This window comes from Sceloporus occidentalis, unplaced genomic scaffold (genome assembly GCF_023333645.1).
Source record: "Sceloporus occidentalis isolate IW3139 unplaced genomic scaffold, rSceOcc1.0.p SCAF_160, whole genome shotgun sequence".
In the NCBI taxonomy this organism is placed as follows: domain Eukaryota; kingdom Metazoa; phylum Chordata; class Lepidosauria; order Squamata; family Phrynosomatidae; genus Sceloporus; species Sceloporus occidentalis.
Genome location: NW_028317140.1, coordinates 2009900 through 2023679, shown reverse-complemented (window position 1 = coordinate 2023679; position 13780 = coordinate 2009900). Strand labels below are relative to the sequence as shown.

General features: G+C 54.1%; 15 non-coding genes across 15 annotated transcripts; all 15 read right to left on the bottom strand.

Annotated features, from left to right (window-relative positions):
• Positions 1-745: 745 nt before the first annotated feature.
• Positions 746-909, bottom strand: LOC149280075 (U1 spliceosomal RNA). The gene has a single exon (XR_016278294.1). It is a non-coding gene; the product is annotated as a U1 spliceosomal RNA (small nuclear RNA).
• A 535-nt stretch (positions 910-1444) lies between these two features.
• LOC149280074 (small nucleolar RNA U3) lies at positions 1445-1660 on the bottom strand. Its single transcript, XR_016278442.1, has one exon. It is a non-coding gene; the product is annotated as a small nucleolar RNA U3 (small nucleolar RNA).
• Positions 1661-2534: 874 nt separating this feature from the next.
• Positions 2535-2698, bottom strand: LOC149280073 (U1 spliceosomal RNA). Its single transcript, XR_016278292.1, has one exon. It is a non-coding gene; the product is annotated as a U1 spliceosomal RNA (small nuclear RNA).
• A 535-nt stretch (positions 2699-3233) lies between these two features.
• Positions 3234-3449, bottom strand: LOC149280072 (small nucleolar RNA U3). Its single transcript, XR_016278441.1, has one exon. It is a non-coding gene; the product is annotated as a small nucleolar RNA U3 (small nucleolar RNA).
• Positions 3450-4323: 874 nt separating this feature from the next.
• On the bottom strand, positions 4324-4487 carry LOC149280071 (U1 spliceosomal RNA). Its single transcript, XR_016278291.1, has one exon. It is a non-coding gene; the product is annotated as a U1 spliceosomal RNA (small nuclear RNA).
• A 535-nt stretch (positions 4488-5022) lies between these two features.
• On the bottom strand, positions 5023-5238 carry LOC149280070 (small nucleolar RNA U3). Its single transcript, XR_016278440.1, has one exon. It is a non-coding gene; the product is annotated as a small nucleolar RNA U3 (small nucleolar RNA).
• Positions 5239-6128: 890 nt separating this feature from the next.
• Positions 6129-6297, bottom strand: LOC149280069 (U1 spliceosomal RNA). The gene has a single exon (XR_016278356.1). It is a non-coding gene; the product is annotated as a U1 spliceosomal RNA (small nuclear RNA).
• Positions 6298-6832: 535 nt separating this feature from the next.
• Positions 6833-7048, bottom strand: LOC149280068 (small nucleolar RNA U3). The gene has a single exon (XR_016278506.1). It is a non-coding gene; the product is annotated as a small nucleolar RNA U3 (small nucleolar RNA).
• Positions 7049-7922: 874 nt separating this feature from the next.
• LOC149280067 (U1 spliceosomal RNA) lies at positions 7923-8086 on the bottom strand. Its single transcript, XR_016278290.1, has one exon. It is a non-coding gene; the product is annotated as a U1 spliceosomal RNA (small nuclear RNA).
• Positions 8087-8621: 535 nt separating this feature from the next.
• On the bottom strand, positions 8622-8837 carry LOC149280066 (small nucleolar RNA U3). Its single transcript, XR_016278439.1, has one exon. It is a non-coding gene; the product is annotated as a small nucleolar RNA U3 (small nucleolar RNA).
• Positions 8838-9711: 874 nt separating this feature from the next.
• LOC149280065 (U1 spliceosomal RNA) lies at positions 9712-9875 on the bottom strand. The gene has a single exon (XR_016278289.1). It is a non-coding gene; the product is annotated as a U1 spliceosomal RNA (small nuclear RNA).
• A 535-nt stretch (positions 9876-10410) lies between these two features.
• LOC149280064 (small nucleolar RNA U3) lies at positions 10411-10626 on the bottom strand. The gene has a single exon (XR_016278438.1). It is a non-coding gene; the product is annotated as a small nucleolar RNA U3 (small nucleolar RNA).
• Positions 10627-11500: 874 nt separating this feature from the next.
• LOC149280063 (U1 spliceosomal RNA) lies at positions 11501-11664 on the bottom strand. The gene has a single exon (XR_016278288.1). It is a non-coding gene; the product is annotated as a U1 spliceosomal RNA (small nuclear RNA).
• Positions 11665-12199: 535 nt separating this feature from the next.
• LOC149280062 (small nucleolar RNA U3) lies at positions 12200-12415 on the bottom strand. Its single transcript, XR_016278437.1, has one exon. It is a non-coding gene; the product is annotated as a small nucleolar RNA U3 (small nucleolar RNA).
• Positions 12416-13289: 874 nt separating this feature from the next.
• Positions 13290-13453, bottom strand: LOC149280061 (U1 spliceosomal RNA). Its single transcript, XR_016278287.1, has one exon. It is a non-coding gene; the product is annotated as a U1 spliceosomal RNA (small nuclear RNA).
• Between the last annotated feature and the right edge of the window lie 327 nt (positions 13454-13780).

Sequence of the window (13780 nt, the reverse complement as noted above, 5' to 3'; positions counted from 1 at the left end):
AAAACAAACAAAAAAAAACCAATTCGTAACGCTTTTCTTAGAAGTCAATGCGTGAAATAGGCTAGATTGCGTTTATTCAACCACTGAACATACATTACATCCAAGGCAGGCTGCGAGGCAGCGCAGAACATCAACATCAGCAGCTTGACCGAGGACGCTCTGTGATGGCGTTTAAGCATGCTTTGGAAAAGCAAGAAGGAAAAAAAACCAACCAGAGAAGCGTGAGTGATGAGACCACACGTTTAACATTTAAGACCTCCCAGGGGTGGGGCTTATGCAGATATATTGTCTCTGACGTAGGAGCAACACCTGATGAGGCCGCAAAGAGTCTGGGGCGGTACCCTTTTCCCTAACCATAACGGAGGCGGTTCCTGGCAAAGCATAAAGCGTCATTAACACGAGAGGCTAGGCGGCGCGTGCTTCTGGAAGGGCAAGCCCAGGTGCGAGTTCCCGGGAAAGAGAGGAAAGAAAAGCCGGCGGCTGGGCGGCGGTCGCCAGCCTTTCAAGAGCATCAGAAGAGACAGGGCGAAGGAGCTTCCTCCCGGCCTAGGAGGCGCCGAGCGCAGGCTGGGTCGGAAGCGGCAAAGCCAGCTAACCCAGCGGATGAGCAGACGGGGTGAGGCGGGGGAGGCACGCCTCAAGGCGCTAGAGCAGCCCCCTTAGGAGGTAGCGGCAAGGGCCACGCCTGGAGAACCACCAGCTGATACCGGAGATACTGCGGGCTCTATCGTTAAACCGGGATGATCAGGGGAAAGCGCGAACGCAGTCCCCCACTACCAGAAATTATGCAGTCGAGTTTCCCGCATTTGGGGAAATCGCAGGGGTCAGCACAGCCGGAGTGCAATGGCTGAGCCTCACCCTGGGAGAACCCCCTTCGTGATCAGGGTATCTCCCCTGCCAGGTAAGTATGAGCTGCCATAGAAGATGGTGGGGGGCGCCACTTCCACACCCCTCGCTAAAGTCGTGGTGGGGGTTTCTGCTCTAACACTTGGCTCTGTGCAGAACAGCTGCTTGGACAAGGTGCCTGCACACAGGAAATTCCTCATTGTTGCCCTTCAGGGAAAAATCTTCCCGTGTTAAGCTGCGCTTGTAAAATCCAGCATTCCCAGAGTGCTTTGCAGCACAAAAATTTGCACGCGGTAGCACCGCCCATCAGCAGGACCTCGCGGCGGGGAAGGAGCATTTACCCCTTGGCGACCTTAAAGCACGAGCCGGGCAACAGGACTTGGCTATCATTTGATGTTGGCACGTAGAACGTTTCCATTAAAGGCTCATGAAACATAGGCAACATTAAGCCCCTCGCGAGGTGTCTATCCTGTTAAGAGTAGGCCTGCCTCGAAAGCTAGTACGACGGCATAGAAGGAAGGCCCTCGAAAGAGGCCAACAAACACAATTAAGGCTGTATCCGCAGAAAGCACAGCTCAAGGCGTCGCTACGAGAAGTAACCACTCAGCTTGCGCGTTCCCCCTCCTAACCTGCTCTCGCGAAGAAAGGACCAGTCATCAAAAGCAACAAGCAGCCGTTAGCCACGGCGCTTGATACTCGCTTCGCGCTCAGGGGAACGCACGCGAGCTCTTCATCGTGGTTACCGAGCCTGACCACTTCCGAGCACATTTCTCCGGTCGGGCACTATAGAAATGATCCCTGAAAGTACAGTCTTGACGTCCGCTCTGCGAGGGACACCGTCCCACCTAAAGGCATCGCTATATAGCTTGCAGCGACAAACTAAAGTTAAGACATTCGCACAACTCCGAAAGAGAAGAAGACTTTGCAATGCATGAATCTTATGAAAACAAACAAAAAAAAACCAATTCGTAACGCTTTTCTTAGAAGTCAATGCGTGAAATAGGCTAGATTGCGTTTATTCAACCACTGAACATACATTACATCCAAGGCAGGCTGCGAGGCAGCGCAGAACATCAACATCAGCAGCTTGACCGAGGACGCTCTGTGATGGCGTTTAAGCATGCTTTGGAAAAGCAAGAAGGAAAAAAAACCAACCAGAGAAGCGTGAGTGATGAGACCACACGTTTAACATTTAAGACCTCCCAGGGGTGGGGCTTATGCAGATATATTGTCTCTGACGTAGGAGCAACACCTGATGAGGCCGCAAAGAGTCTGGGGCGGTACCCTTTTCCCTAACCATAACGGAGGCGGTTCCTGGCAAAGCATAAAGCGTCATTAACACGAGAGGCTAGGCGGCGCGTGCTTCTGGAAGGGCAAGCCCAGGTGCGAGTTCCCGGGAAAGAGAGGAAAGAAAAGCCGGCGGCTGGGCGGCGGTCGCCAGCCTTTCAAGAGCATCAGAAGAGACAGGGCGAAGGAGCTTCCTCCCGGCCTAGGAGGCGCCGAGCGCAGGCTGGGTCGGAAGCGGCAAAGCCAGCTAACCCAGCGGATGAGCAGACGGGGTGAGGCGGGGGAGGCACGCCTCAAGGCGCTAGAGCAGCCCCCTTAGGAGGTAGCGGCAAGGGCCACGCCTGGAGAACCACCAGCTGATACCGGAGATACTGCGGGCTCTATCGTTAAACCGGGATGATCAGGGGAAAGCGCGAACGCAGTCCCCCACTACCAGAAATTATGCAGTCGAGTTTCCCGCATTTGGGGAAATCGCAGGGGTCAGCACAGCCGGAGTGCAATGGCTGAGCCTCACCCTGGGAGAACCCCCTTCGTGATCAGGGTATCTCCCCTGCCAGGTAAGTATGAGCTGCCATAGAAGATGGTGGGGGGCGCCACTTCCACACCCCTCGCTAAAGTCGTGGTGGGGGTTTCTGCTCTAACACTTGGCTCTGTGCAGAACAGCTGCTTGGACAAGGTGCCTGCACACAGGAAATTCCTCATTGTTGCCCTTCAGGGAAAAATCTTCCCGTGTTAAGCTGCGCTTGTAAAATCCAGCATTCCCAGAGTGCTTTGCAGCACAAAAATTTGCACGCGGTAGCACCGCCCATCAGCAGGACCTCGCGGCGGGGAAGGAGCATTTACCCCTTGGCGACCTTAAAGCACGAGCCGGGCAACAGGACTTGGCTATCATTTGATGTTGGCACGTAGAACGTTTCCATTAAAGGCTCATGAAACATAGGCAACATTAAGCCCCTCGCGAGGTGTCTATCCTGTTAAGAGTAGGCCTGCCTCGAAAGCTAGTACGACGGCATAGAAGGAAGGCCCTCGAAAGAGGCCAACAAACACAATTAAGGCTGTATCCGCAGAAAGCACAGCTCAAGGCGTCGCTACGAGAAGTAACCACTCAGCTTGCGCGTTCCCCCTCCTAACCTGCTCTCGCGAAGAAAGGACCAGTCATCAAAAGCAACAAGCAGCCGTTAGCCACGGCGCTTGATACTCGCTTCGCGCTCAGGGGAACGCACGCGAGCTCTTCATCGTGGTTACCGAGCCTGACCACTTCCGAGCACATTTCTCCGGTCGGGCACTATAGAAATGATCCCTGAAAGTACAGTCTTGACGTCCGCTCTGCGAGGGACACCGTCCCACCTAAAGGCATCGCTATATAGCTTGCAGCGACAAACTAAAGTTAAGACATTCGCACAACTCCGAAAGAGAAGAAGACTTTGCAATGCATGAATCTTATGAAAACAAACAAAAAAAAACCAATTCGTAACGCTTTTCTTAGAAGTCAATGCGTGAAATAGGCTAGATTGCGTTTATTCAACCACTGAACATACATTACATCCAAGGCAGGCTGCGAGGCAGCGCAGAACATCAACATCAGCAGCTTGACCGAGGACGCTCTGTGATGGCGTTTAAGCATGCTTTGGAAAAGCAAGAAGGAAAAAAAACCAACCAGAGAAGCGTGAGTGATGAGACCACACGTTTAACATTTAAGACCTCCCAGGGGTGGGGCTTATGCAGATATATTGTCTCTGACGTAGGAGCAACACCTGATGAGGCCGCAAAGAGTCTGGGGCGGTACCCTTTTCCCTAACCATAACGGAGGCGGTTCCTGGCAAAGCATAAAGCGTCATTAACACGAGAGGCTAGGCGGCGCGTGCTTCTGGAAGGGCAAGCCCAGGTGCGAGTTCCCGGGAAAGAGAGGAAAGAAAAGCCGGCGGCTGGGCGGCGGTCGCCAGCCTTTCAAGAGCATCAGAAGAGACAGGGCGAAGGAGCTTCCTCCCGGCCTAGGAGGCGCCAAGCGCAGGCTGGGTCGGAAGCGGCAAAGCCAGCTAACCCAGCGGATGAGCAGACGGGGTGAGGCGGAGGAGGCACGCCTCAAGGCGCTAGAGCAGCCCCCTTAGGAGGTAGCGGCAAGGGCCACGCCTGGAGAACCACCAGCTGATACCGGAGATACTGCGGGCTCTATCGTTAAACCGGGATGATCAGGGGAAAGCGCGAACGCAGTCCCCCACTACCAGAAATTATGCAGTCGAGTTTCCCGCATTTGGGGAAATCGCAGGGGTCAGCACAGCCGGAGTGCAATGGCTGAGCCTCACCCTGGGAGAACCCCCTTCGTGATCAGGGTATCTCCCCTGCCAGGTAAGTATGAGCTGCCATAGAAGATGGTGGGGGGCGCCACTTCCACACCCCTCGCTAAAGTCGTGGTGGGGGTTTCTGCTCTAACACTTGGCTCTGTGCAGAACAGCTGCTTGGACAAGGTGCCTGCACACAGGAAATTCCTCATTGTTGCCCTTCAGGGAAAAATCTTCCCGTGTTAAGCTGCGCTTGTAAAATCCAGCATTCCCAGAGTGCTTTGCAGCACAAAAATTTGCACGCGGTAGCACCGCCCATCAGCAGGACCTCGCGGCGGGGAAGGAGCATTTACCCCTTGGCGACCTTAAAGCACGAGCCGGGCAACAGGACTTGGCTATCATTTGATGTTGGCACGTAGAACGTTTCCATTAAAGGCTCATGAAACATAGGCAACATTAAGCCCCTCGCGAGGTGTCTATCCTGTTAAGAGTAGGCCTGCCTCGAAAGCTAGTACGACGGCATAGAAGGAAGGCCCTCGAAAGAGGCCAACAAACACAATTAAGGCTGTATCCGCAGAAAGCACAGCTCAACGCGTCGCTACGAGAAGTAACCACTCAGCTTGCGCGTTCCCCCTCCTAACCTGCTCTCGCGAAGAAAGGACCAGTCATCAAAAGCAACAAGCAGCCGTTAGCCACGGCGCTTGATACTCGCTTCGCGCTCAGGGGAACGCACGCGAGCTCTTCATCGTGGTTACCGAGCCTGACCACTTCCGAGCACATTTCTCCGGTCGGGCACTATAGAAATGATCCCTGAAAGTACAGTCTTGACGTCCGCTCTGCGAGGGACACCGTCCCACCTAAAGGCATCGCTATATAGCTTGCAGCGACAAACTAAAGTTAAGACATTCGCACAACTCCGAAAGAGAAGAAGACTTTGCAATGCATGAATCTTATGAAAACAAACAAAAAAAAAACAATTCGTAACGCTTTTCTTAGAAGTCAATGCGTGAAATAGGCTAGATTGCGTTTATTCAACCACTGAACATACATTACATCCAAGGCAGGCTGCGAGGCAGCGCAGAACATCAACATCAGCAGCTTGACCGAGGACGCTCTGTGATGGCGTTTAAGCATGCTTTGGAAAAGCAAGAAGGAAAAAAAAACCAACCAGAGAAGCGTGAGTGATGAGACCACACGTTTAACATTTAAGACCTCCCAGGGGTGGGGCTTATGCAGATATATTGTCTCTGACGTAGGAGCAACACCTGATGAGGCCGCAAAGAGTCTGGGGCGGTACCCTTTTCCCTAACCATAACGGAGGCGGTTCCTGGCAAAGCATAAAGCGTCATTAACACGAGAGGCTAGGCGGCGCGTGCTTCTGGAAGGGCAAGCCCAGGCGCGAGTTCCCGGGAAAGAGAGGAAAGAAAAGCCAACGGCAGGAGAGGAGGCGGCTGGGCGGCGGTCGCCAGCCTTTCAAGAGCATCAGAAGAGACAGGGCGAAGGAGCTTCCTCCCGGCCTAGGAGGCGCCGAGCGCAGGCTGGGTCGGAAGCGGCAAAGCCAGCCAACCCAGCGGATGAGCAGACGGGGTGAGGCGGGGGAGGCACGCCTCAAGGCGCTAGAGCAGCCCCCTTAGGAGGTAGCGGCAAGGGCCACGCCTGGAGAACCACCAGCTGATACCGGAGATACTGCGGGCTCTATCGTTAAACCGGGATGATCAGGGGAAAGCGCGAACGCAGTCCCCCACTACCAGAAATTATGCAGTCGAGTTTCCCGCATTTGGGGAAATCGCAGGGGTCAGCACAGCCGGAGTGCAATGCAATGGCTGAGCCTCACCCTGGGAGAACCCCCTTCGTGATCAGGGTATCTCCCCTGCCAGGTAAGTATGAGCTGCCATAGAAGATGGTGGGGGGCGCCACTTCCACACCCCTCGCTAAAGTCGTGGTGGGGGTTTCTGCTCTAACACTTGGCTCTGTGCAGAACAGCTGCTTGGACAAGGTGCCTGCACACAGGAAATTCCTCATTGTTGCCCTTCAGGGAAAAATCTTCCCGTGTTAAGCTGCGCTTGTAAAATCCAGCATTCCCAGAGTGCTTTGCAGCACAAAAATTTGCACGCGGTAGCACCGCCCATCAGCAGGACCTCGCGGCGGGGAAGGAGCATTTACCCCTTGGCGACCTTAAAGCACGAGCCGGGCAACAGGACTTGGCTATCATTTGATGTTGGCACGTAGAACGTTTCCATTAAAGGCTCATGAAACATAGGCAACATTAAGCCCCTCGCGAGGTGTCTATCCTGTTAAGAGTAGGCCTGCCTCGAAAGCTAGTACGACGGCATAGAAGGAAGGCCCTCGAAAGAGGCCAACAAACACAATTAAGGCTGTATCCGCAGAAAGCACAGCTCAAGGCGTCGCTACGAGAAGTAACCACTCAGCTTGCGCGTTCCCCCTCCTAACCTGCTCTCGCGAAGAAAGGACCAGTCATCAAAAGCAACAAGCAGCCGTTAGCCACGGCGCTTGATACTCGCTTCGCGCTCAGGGGAACGCACGCGAGCTCTTCATCGTGGTTACCGAGCCTGACCACTTCCGAGCACATTTCTCCGGTCGGGCACTATAGAAATGACCCCTGAAAGTACAGTCTTGACGTCCGCTCTGCGAGGGACACCGTCCCACCTAAAGGCATCGCTATATAGCTTGCAGCGACAAACTAAAGTTAAGACATTCGCACAACTCCGAAAGAGAAGAAGACTTTGCAATGCATGAATCTTATGAAAACAAACAAAAAAAAACCAATTCGTAACGCTTTTCTTAGAAGTCAATGCGTGAAATAGGCTAGATTGCGTTTATTCAACCACTGAACATACATTACATCCAAGGCAGGCTGCGAGGCAGCGCAGAACATCAACATCAGCAGCTTGACCGAGGACGCTCTGTGATGGCGTTTAAGCATGCTTTGGAAAAGCAAGAAGGAAAAAAAACCAACCAGAGAAGCGTGAGTGATGAGACCACACGTTTAACATTTAAGACCTCCCAGGGGTGGGGCTTATGCAGATATATTGTCTCTGACGTAGGAGCAACACCTGATGAGGCCACAAAGAGTCTGGGGCGGTACCCTTTTCCCTAACCATAACGGAGGCGGTTCCTGGCAAAGCATAAAGCGTCATTAACACGAGAGGCTAGGCGGCGCGTGCTTCTGGAAGGGCAAGCCCAGGTGCGAGTTCCCGGGAAAGAGAGGAAAGAAAAGCCGGCGGCTGGGCGGCGGTCGCCAGCCTTTCAAGAGCATCAGAAGAGACAGGGCGAAGGAGCTTCCTCCCGGCCTAGGAGGCGCCGAGCGCAGGCTGGGTCGGAAGCGGCAAAGCCAGCTAACCCAGCGGATGAGCAGACGGGGTGAGGCGGAGGAGGCACGCCTCAAGGCGCTAGAGCAGCCCCCTTAGGAGGTAGCGGCAAGGGCCACGCCTGGAGAACCACCAGCTGATACCGGAGATACTGCGGGCTCTATCGTTAAACCGGGATGATCAGGGGAAAGCGCGAACGCAGTCCCCCACTACCAGAAATTATGCAGTCGAGTTTCCCGCATTTGGGGAAATCGCAGGGGTCAGCACAGCCGGAGTGCAATGGCTGAGCCTCACCCTGGGAGAACCCCCTTCGTGATCAGGGTATCTCCCCTGCCAGGTAAGTATGAGCTGCCATAGAAGATGGTGGGGGGCGCCACTTCCACACCCCTCGCTAAAGTCGTGGTGGGGGTTTCTGCTCTAACACTTGGCTCTGTGCAGAACAGCTGCTTGGACAAGGTGCCTGCACACAGGAAATTCCTCATTGTTGCCCTTCAGGGAAAAATCTTCCCGTGTTAAGCTGCGCTTGTAAAATCCAGCATTCCCAGAGTGCTTTGCAGCACAAAAATTTGCACGCGGTAGCACCGCCCATCAGCAGGACCTCGCGGCGGGGAAGGAGCATTTACCCCTTGGCGACCTTAAAGCACGAGCCGGGCAACAGGACTTGGCTATCATTTGATGTTGGCACGTAGAACGTTTCCATTAAAGGCTCATGAAACATAGGCAACATTAAGCCCCTCGCGAGGTGTCTATCCTGTTAAGAGTAGGCCTGCCTCGAAAGCTAGTACGACGGCATAGAAGGAAGGCCCTCGAAAGAGGCCAACAAACACAATTAAGGCTGTATCCGCAGAAAGCACAGCTCAAGGCGTCGCTACGAGAAGTAACCACTCAGCTTGCGCGTTCCCCCTCCTAACCTGCTCTCGCGAAGAAAGGACCAGTCATCAAAAGCAACAAGCAGCCGTTAGCCACGGCGCTTGATACTCGCTTCGCGCTCAGGGGAACGCACGCGAGCTCTTCATCGTGGTTACCGAGCCTGACCACTTCCGAGCACATTTCTCCGGTCGGGCACTATAGAAATGATCCCTGAAAGTACAGTCTTGACGTCCGCTCTGCGAGGGACACCGTCCCACCTAAAGGCATCGCTATATAGCTTGCAGCGACAAACTAAAGTTAAGACATTCGCACAACTCCGAAAGAGAAGAAGACTTTGCAATGCATGAATCTTATGAAAACAAACAAAAAAAAACCAATTCGTAACGCTTTTCTTAGAAGTCAATGCGTGAAATAGGCTAGATTGCGTTTATTCAACCACTGAACATACATTACATCCAAGGCAGGCTGCGAGGCAGCGCAGAACATCAACATCAGCAGCTTGACCGAGGACGCTCTGTGATGGCGTTTAAGCATGCTTTGGAAAAGCAAGAAGGAAAAAAAACCAACCAGAGAAGCGTGAGTGATGAGACCACACGTTTAACATTTAAGACCTCCCAGGGGTGGGGCTTATGCAGATATATTGTCTCTGACGTAGGAGCAACACCTGATGAGGCCGCAAAGAGTCTGGGGCGGTACCCTTTTCCCTAACCATAACGGAGGCGGTTCCTGGCAAAGCATAAAGCGTCATTAACACGAGAGGCTAGGCGGCGCGTGCTTCTGGAAGGGCAAGCCCAGGTGCGAGTTCCCGGGAAAGAGAGGAAAGAAAAGCCGGCGGCTGGGCGGCGGTCGCCAGCCTTTCAAGAGCATCAGAAGAGACAGGGCGAAGGAGCTTCCTCCCGGCCTAGGAGGCGCCGAGCGCAGGCTGGGTCGGAAGCGGCAAAGCCAGCTAACCCAGCGGATGAGCAGACGGGGTGAGGCGGGGGAGGCACGCCTCAAGGCGCTAGAGCAGCCCCCTTAGGAGGTAGCGGCAAGGGCCACGCCTGGAGAACCACCAGCTGATACCGGAGATACTGCGGGCTCTATCGTTAAACCGGGATGATCAGGGGAAAGCGCGAACGCAGTCCCCCACTACCAGAAATTATGCAGTCGAGTTTCCCGCATTTGGGGAAATCGCAGGGGTCAGCACAGCCGGAGTGCAATGGCTGAGCCTCACCCTGGGAGAACCCCCTTCGTGATCAGGGTATCTCCCCTGCCAGGTAAGTATGAGCTGCCATAGAAGATGGTGGGGGGCGCCACTTCCACACCCCTCGCTAAAGTCGTGGTGGGGGTTTCTGCTCTAACACTTGGCTCTGTGCAGAACAGCTGCTTGGACAAGGTGCCTGCACACAGGAAATTCCTCATTGTTGCCCTTCAGGGAAAAATCTTCCCGTGTTAAGCTGCGCTTGTAAAATCCAGCATTCCCAGAGTGCTTTGCAGCACAAAAATTTGCACGCGGTAGCACCGCCCATCAGCAGGACCTCGCGGCGGGGAAGGAGCATTTACCCCTTGGCGACCTTAAAGCACGAGCCGGGCAACAGGACTTGGCTATCATTTGATGTTGGCACGTAGAACGTTTCCATTAAAGGCTCATGAAACATAGGCAACATTAAGCCCCTCGCGAGGTGTCTATCCTGTTAAGAGTAGGCCTGCCTCGAAAGCTAGTACGACGGCATAGAAGGAAGGCCCTCGAAAGAGGCCAACAAACACAATTAAGGCTGTATCCGCAGAAAGCACAGCTCAAGGCGTCGCTACGAGAAGTAACCACTCAGCTTGCGCGTTCCCCCTCCTAACCTGCTCTCGCGAAGAAAGGACCAGTCATCAAAAGCAACAAGCAGCCGTTAGCCACGGCGCTTGATACTCGCTTCGCGCTCAGGGGAACGCACGCGAGCTCTTCATCGTGGTTACCGAGCCTGACCACTTCCGAGCACATTTCTCCGGTCGGGCACTATAGAAATGATCCCTGAAAGTACAGTCTTGACGTCCGCTCTGCGAGGGACACCGTCCCACCTAAAGGCATCGCTATATAGCTTGCAGCGACAAACTAAAGTTAAGACATTCGCACAACTCCGAAAGAGAAGAAGACTTTGCAATGCATGAATCTTATGAAAACAAACAAAAAAAAACCAATTCGTAACGCTTTTCTTAGAAGTCAATGCGTGAAATAGGCTAGATTGCGTTTATTCAACCACTGAACATACATTACATCCAAGGCAGGCTGCGAGGCAGCGCAGAACATCAACATCAGCAGCTTGACCGAGGACGCTCTGTGATGGCGTTTAAGCATGCTTTGGAAAAGCAAGAAGGAAAAAAAACCAACCAGAGAAGCGTGAGTGATGAGACCACACGTTTAACATTTAAGACCTCCCAGGGGTGGGGCTTATGCAGATATATTGTCTCTGACGTAGGAGCAACACCTGATGAGGCCGCAAAGAGTCTGGGGCGGTACCCTTTTCCCTAACCATAACGGAGGCGGTTCCTGGCAAAGCATAAAGCGTCATTAACACGAGAGGCTAGGCGGCGCGTGCTTCTGGAAGGGCAAGCCCAGGTGCGAGTTCCCGGGAAAGAGAGGAAAGAAAAGCCGGCGGCTGGGCGGCGGTCGCCAGCCTTTCAAGAGCATCAGAAGAGACAGGGCGAAGGAGCTTCCTCCCGGCCTAGGAGGCGCCGAGCGCAGGCTGGGTCGGAAGCGGCAAAGCCAGCTAACCCAGCGGATGAGCAGACGGGGTGAGGCGGGGGAGGCACGCCTCAAGGCGCTAGAGCAGCCCCCTTAGGAGGTAGCGGCAAGGGCCACGCCTGGAGAACCACCAGCTGATACCGGAGATACTGCGGGCTCTATCGTTAAACCGGGATGATCAGGGGAAAGCGCGAACGCAGTCCCCCACTACCAGAAATTATGCAGTCGAGTTTCCCGCATTTGGGGAAATCGCAGGGGTCAGCACAGCCGGAGTGCAATGGCTGAGCCTCACCCTGGGAGAACCCCCTTCGTGATCAGGGTATCTCCCCTGCCAGGTAAGTATGAGCTGCCATAGAAGATGGTGGGGGGCGCCACTTCCACACCCCTCGCTAAAGTCGTGGTGGGGGTTTCTGCTCTAACACTTGGCTCTGTGCAGAACAGCTGCTTGGACAAGGTGCCTGCACACAGGAAATTCCTCATTGTTGCCCTTCAGGGAAAAATCTTCCCGTGTTAAGCTGCGCTTGTAAAATCCAGCATTCCCAGAGTGCTTTGCAGCACAAAAATTTGCACGCGGTAGCACCGCCCATCAGCAGGACCTCGCGGCGGGGAAGGAGCATTTACCCCTTGGCGACCTTAAAGCACGAGCCGGGCAACAGGACTTGGCTATCATTTGATGTTGGCACGTAGAACGTTTCCATTAAAGGCTCATGAAACATAGGCAACATTAAGCCCCTCGCGAGGTGTCTATCCTGTTAAGAGTAGGCCTGCCTCGAAAGCTAGTACGACGGCATAGAAGGAAGGCCCTCGAAAGAGGCCAACAAACACAATTAAGGCTGTATCCGCAGAAAGCACAGCTCAAGGCGTCGCTACGAGAAGTAACCACTCAGCTTGCGCGTTCCCCCTCCTAACCTGCTCTCGCGAAGAAAGGACCAGTCATCAAAAGCAACAAGCAGCCGTTAGCCACGGCGCTTGATACTCGCTTCGCGCTCAGGGGAACGCACGCGAGCTCTTCATCGTGGTTACCGAGCCTGACCACTTCCGAGCACATTTCTCCGGTCGGGCACTATAGAAATGATCCCTGAAAGTACAGTCTTGACGTCCGCTCTGCGAGGGACACCGTCCCACCTAAAGGCATCGCTATATAGCTTGCAGCGACAAACTAAAGTTAAGACATTCGCACAACTCCGAAAGAGAAGAAGACTTTGCAATGCATGAATCTTATGAAAACAAACAAAAAAAAACCAATTCGTAACGCTTTTCTTAGAAGTCAATGCGTGAAATAGGCTAGATTGCGTTTATTCAACCACTGAACATACATTACATCCAAGGCAGGCTGCGAGGCAGCGCAGAACATCAACATGAGCAGCTTGACCGAGGACGCTCTGTGATGGCGTTTAAGCATGCTTTGGAAAAGCAAGAAGGAAAAAAAACCAACCAGAGAAGCGTGAGTGATGAGACCACACGTTTAACATTTAAGACCTCCCAGGGGTGGGGCTTATGCAGATATATTGTCTCTGACGTAGGAGCAACACCTGATGAGGCCGCAAAGAGTCTGGGGCGGTACCCTTTTCCCTAACCATAACGGAGGCGGTTCCTGGCAAAGCATAAAGCGTCATTAACACGAGAGGCTAGGCGGCGCGTGCTTCTGGAAGGGCAAGCCCAGGTGCGAGTTCCCGGGAAAGAGAGGAAAGAAAAGCCGGCGGCTGGGCGGCGGTCGCCAGCCTTTCAAGAGCATCAGAAGAGACAGGGCGAAGGAGCTTCCTCCCGGCCTAGGAGGCGCCAAGCGCAGGCTGGGTCGGAAGCGGCAAAGCCAGCTAACCCAGCGGATGAGCAGACGGGGTGAGGCGGAGGAGGCACGCCTCAAGGCGCTAGAGCAGCCCCCTTAGGAGGTAGCGGCAAGGGCCACGCCTGGAGAACCACCAGCTGATACCGGAGATACTGCGGGCTCTATCGTTAAACCGGGATGATCAGGGGAAAGCGCGAACGCAGTCCCCCACTACCAGAAATTATGCAGTCGAGTTTCCCGCATTTGGGGAAATCGCAGGGGTCAGCACAGCCGGAGTGCAATGGCTGAGCCTCACCCTGGGAGAACCCCCTTCGTGATCAGGGTATCTCCCCTGCCAGGTAAGTATGAGCTGCCATAGAAGATGGTGGGGGGCGCCACTTCCACACCCCTCGCTAAAGTCGTGGTGGGGGTTTCTGCTCTAACACTTGGCTCTGTGCAGAACAGCTGCTTGGACAAGGTGCCTGCACACAGGAAATTCCTCATTGTTGCCCTTCAGGGAAAAATCTTCCCGTGTTAAGCTGCGCTTGTAAAATCCAGCATTCCCAGAGTGCTTTGCAGCACAAAAATTTGCACGCGGTAGCACCGCCCATCAGCAGGACCTCGCGGCGGGGAAGGAGCATTTACCCCTTGGCGACCTTAAAGCACGAGCCGGGCAACAGGACTTGGCTATCAT